General features: G+C 39.5%; 1 pseudogene; it reads right to left on the bottom strand.

Annotated features, from left to right (window-relative positions):
* Positions 1-1232: 1232 nt before the first annotated feature.
* Positions 1233-1332, bottom strand: LOC127077231 (uncharacterized; annotated as a pseudogene).
* Positions 1333-5209: the final 3877 nt, after the last annotated feature.

The raw sequence follows: 5209 nt of genomic DNA, 5'->3' as shown, positions 1-5209 counted from the left end.
AATTAATTAAATTCTGACTTTTTTCCAAAAAGTATTTTTAAAGATCGAATGTGAGGACGAGAGTTAAGCATTTGGATTTAATTGTATAACCTAAGTCAACAGAGCGAGAGTTTGAGATAAGGGTGTTTAAAACGGTCAGTATTTTCTTAAAAAGAGTTTCTGCAACTTTATTGTTTTCAAAATATGATTTTTGACTTAATTATAAGTGACAGCTACATTAATATAAGATCATGGTTTCTTCAACAGAGCGAGAGTTTGAGATAAAACCTTTAACCAATAAAGTTAATCGAAACGATTTATTTTAAAACCGAGAGACCGACGAGGAATTGATTCCCTAGTTTTGACGAACTACATACCGATATCCGTTTTATTGATATTCAACCTAGATATTAGTTTAGCTTTTAGTTTTTCCCCAAATAATCAAACATTTTCACCTTAGATTTACGTAGTAACTTTAGATAACGGTACATCGATTCATAAGTCCCTGTGGGATCGATATCTTTTAAAACTACGCGATAGAACTGTGCACTTGCAGTTTGTATCCCATTCTCGACTCACACAGTCGAGCGATCAAGTTTTTGGCGCCGTTGCCGGGGACTTTTATTCAATCGATATCGTAACTCTTCCGTTACGCTGTAGAGACTAAGGTTTCTTTTTCCTTCTATTCTTTCTTTCGTTGATTTGTATGCCACGCACTCGCTCTCAAGGCGAACCGCTCTATTTACGAATCAACGATATCGAACTATATCTCCGAGTCTTACGACGAATTCGGGAATATCGTGCTGAAAACAATCTCCCTCCTATAAACCTTCCTGATATTAAAAACATTTTTCCTTCTTTAACCGAGATGGCAGAACCAGCTCGTGCTCTTAGAGATTACGCCGCTCCATCGCAAGATGAACCGCATTCAAGTATTGCTCCTCCCGCAATAGAAGCAAACAACTTTGAACTTAAACCTTCACTGTTGCAGGCTGTGCAACAGAACCAATTCTCTGGAAATCTTACCGAAGATCCAAACCTTCATTTATCCGTATTTGTTCAATATGCTGATACTGTTAAAGCTAATGGTGTCACTTCAGAGGCAATTCGACTTCGTCTTTTTCCTTTCTCATTAAGAGATAGCGCTAGAAGATGGCTTCAATCTCTCCCTTCCAACTCAGTCACCACATGGAACGAGTTGAAGAAAGTTTTTCTTGCCCGATATTTTCCGCCAAGCAAAACAGCTATGTTAAGAGCCCAGATAAACGGATTTAAACAGAAAGACAACGAGTCTCTTTTCGAAGCATGGGAAAGATACAAAGACATGATGAGACTTTGCCCACACCATGGTTTGGAAGACTGGTTAGTAATTCACACATTTTATAATGGTCTCTTATACAATACAAGGTTAACAATAGACGCCGCTGCAGGTGGTGCACTAATGAACAAACCTTATGCTGATGCTTACCAGCTTATCGAGAGCATGGCCCAAAACCACTATCAGTGGGGAACCGAACGAACAACAGTGGAAAAACCTCAACCGAAAACTGGCATGTACGAGATAAGTAACCTTGATCACGTTAATGCAAAAGTGGATGCTTTGGTCCAGAAAATTGAAAGTTTAAACGTATCACCACCAACCGCCGTGGTTGCTATAACTCAGAATTGCGAGGTCTGTGGAATCCAAGGCCACTCTCCTGCGGAATGTCAACTCTTAACTGGAATCCAAACAGAGCAGGTAAACTATGCTCAAGGAAGCCCCTATTCGAATACCTATAACCCAAATTGGAAGAACCATCCAAACTTTTCATATAAGAGTAATAATGCTTTATACGCACCTGGACAGTCTCCGAATCAAACCCCATCTGTACCTCCAGGATATCAGAAACCAAATCCTAACAATAATACCCCTAGAAAATCCAACTTGGAAATCATGATGGAAAACTTTATAGCTTCCCAACAACAAACCAATAAAGATTTCTTAAACCAGAACATACACACTGGCGAACAACTTAAACAACTCGCAAGCAAAGTAGATGCCTTGGCTACCCATAACAAAATGCTAGAAACACAAATATCTCAAGTAGCTCAACAACAAGCACCTACTGCTGCACCAACCGGTACATTCCCTGGACAGCTCCAACCTAATCCGAGAAGCCAAGCTCATGCAATTATATTGAGAAGTGGAACGGAAGTGGAAGGACCGTCTGATCCAAGGATAGAAAACCAAAACCCTAAGAAATCCACTGAGGAAAGTGAACCTAAGGAAAAGGAAGAGAGTAATAAGGATACCCTAGAAAAGAAGGAACCTTATGTACCTCCACCACCTTACAAACCACCTATACCTTACCCTCAAAGGCTTGTTAAAACCAAAGATGTAGGCCAATTTAGAAAATTTGTCGATCTCCTTAAGCAATTAAACGTTACAATTCCATTTACCGAAGCTATTACGCAGATGCCCTCATATGCTAAATTCTTAAAAGAAATTCTTTCTAATAAAAGGAAACTTGAGGATAGCGAAACCGTTACACTCCCTGCCGAATGTAGCGCTATAATCCAAAACATGCCCCCTAAACTCAAGGATCCGGGTAGCTTCTCTATACCCTGTCACATAGGAAAATTTTTCATCGACAAAGCCTTATGCGATTTAGGAGCCGGAATTAGCGTTATGCCTTTATCCATATGTAAGAGACTGGAAATGGGAGAATTAAGACCGACCAAAATGTCTGTACAACTAGCAGATCGTTCCATCAAATATCCTGTAGGAATCCTTGAAAACGTTCCCGTACGCATAGGTCAGTTTTACATTCCCACTGACTTCACAATTATGGACATTAGAGAAGATGATACTACACCTATTATACTAGGAAGACCATTCTTAGCAACTGCCGGTGCAATCATAGACGTAAAACGAGGAAGACTCACCTTCGAAGTAGGTGAAGAGAAAATTGAATTCATTCTTTCCAAATTCTTGAAAGCACCTGCAATAGAAGATACATGTTACTTCATGGATATCATCGATGAATGCATAAAAGAAGCAAAGTCAGGAGAAGACAAATCATCAGACTATCTTTTAGAAGACAAATCTAAACAATGCTTAGCAATAACACCAGATCCTACGCAGAGTCTTAACAAACCAACCCCTGATTTGAAAACACTTCCCAAAAATCTGAGATATGAATTCCTAGACTTAGAACTTGAACGACCTGTGATAGTCAATGCAGATCTAGGAAGACTCGAAACAGAAAAACTCCTACATATCTTAAGAAAATATCCAACCGCACTAGGATACCACATAACCGATCTTAAAGGAATAAGCCCTTCTATTTGTATGCACCGCATCATGTTAGAAGAAGACGGTAAAACCTCTAGGGAACACCAGAGAAGACTAAATCCGATCCTAAGTGAGGTAGTAAAGAAAGAAATAACCAAGTTATTAGAAGCAGGTATTATATATCCTATATCTGACAGCAAATGGGTCAGTCCTGTACACGTTGTACCAAAGAAAGGAGGCATAACCGTTATTGAAAACGAAAAAGGAGAAACTATAACTAAACGAATCGAATCGGGATGGAGAATGTGCATTGATTATAGGAAACTAAACAAAGCAACCCGAAAAGATCATTTCCCTTTACCATTCATTGACCAAATGTTAGAACGATTAGCTAAACATTCACATTTCTGTTATTTAGACGGTTATTCAGGCTTCTTTCAAATACCAATTCACCCTGATGACCAAGAAAAGACAACATTCACATGCCCTTTTGGTACCTTCGCGTACAGACGAATGCCGTTTGGTCTGTGTAATGCCCCTGCAACTTTTCAAAGATGCATGATGGCGATTTTCGCCGACTTTCTCGAAAACATCATGGAAGTATTCATGGATGACTTTTCTGTATACGGACAAAGTTTCGAAGAATGCCTTGAAAACCTGGAAAGAGTTCTTGAACGATGTGTAAAAGTAAACTTAGTACTTAATTGGGAAAAGTGCCACTTTATGGTACAAGAAGGAATTGTTTTAGGACACATCATCTCGAACAGAGGAATTGAAGTAGACAAAGCCAAAATAGAGGTAATCGAAAATCTTCAACCCCCAAGGACCGTGAGAGAAGTACGAAGCTTTTTAGGACACGCCGGTTTCTACCGACGATTCATCAAAGACTTCTCTAAGATAACTAAACCCTTAACCGGACTATTAATGAAAGATGCTGAATTCATATTCGACGATAACTGTTTAAAAGCATTTCAAACTCTTAAACAAGCATTGATCTCCGCACCCATTATGCAGACACCAGACTGGAATGAACCATTCGAAATAATGTGCGATGCCAGTGATTATGCTGTAGGTGCTGTTTTAGGACAAAGAAAGGATAAAAAGCTTCATGTTATATATTACGCTAGCAGAACCCTGGATGAAGCACAGATGAATTATGCCACAACCGAGAAAGAACTCCTAGCAGTAGTATTTGCGCTAGATAAATTTCGTTCTTACTTGGTAGGAGCCAAAATAATAGTTTACACCGATCACGCTGCTATAAGGTACCTTCTAACAAAAAAGGATGCTAAACCTAGACTCCTAAGATGGATCTTGTTACTACAAGAATTCGACTTAGAAATCAAGGACAAGAAAGGAACTGAGAACGTAGTAGCAGACCACCTCTCTAGACTTGAGAACCTTGAACCAGAAAGAACATCCATTAATGATGATTTCTCGTATGACAAACTCATAGCTACTTTGGAAGAGAACAACTCCGACATGCAAGTAGAAACCACCTTAGCTATATCTGTCATACCATGGTACGCTGATCTAGTTAATTATTTAGCTGCCGGAATAGTTCCACCTATTTTATCTTACCAGCAGAAGAAAAGATTCTTCCACGACATAAAACACTATTACTGGGATGATCCCTTACTTTTCAAAAGAGGTCCCGATGGTATTTTCCGTCGATGTGTACCCGAAGAAGAGGTAGAAAATATAATCCAACACTGTCACTCCGCGCCTTATGGTGGACACACAAGTACATCCAAGACCTGCTCTAAAATCCTACAAGCTGGCTTTTATTGGCCAACTATATGGAAGGACGTACATGCGGCTATTAAGAAGTGTGACAGATGTCAACGCACGGGAAACATATCTAGACGTGACGAGATGCCACAAAATGGTATTTTGGAAGTAGAGATTTTTGACGTGTGGGGAATAGACTTCATGGGACCGTTTCCATCCTCTTTC

The sequence above is a fragment of the Lathyrus oleraceus genome, chromosome 4 (genome assembly GCF_024323335.1).
Source record: "Lathyrus oleraceus cultivar Zhongwan6 chromosome 4, CAAS_Psat_ZW6_1.0, whole genome shotgun sequence".
NCBI lineage: Eukaryota > Viridiplantae > Streptophyta > Magnoliopsida > Fabales > Fabaceae > Lathyrus > Lathyrus oleraceus.
Note: the sequence above shows the minus strand (reverse complement) of the source record. Positions and strands in the feature narration are given on the sequence as shown.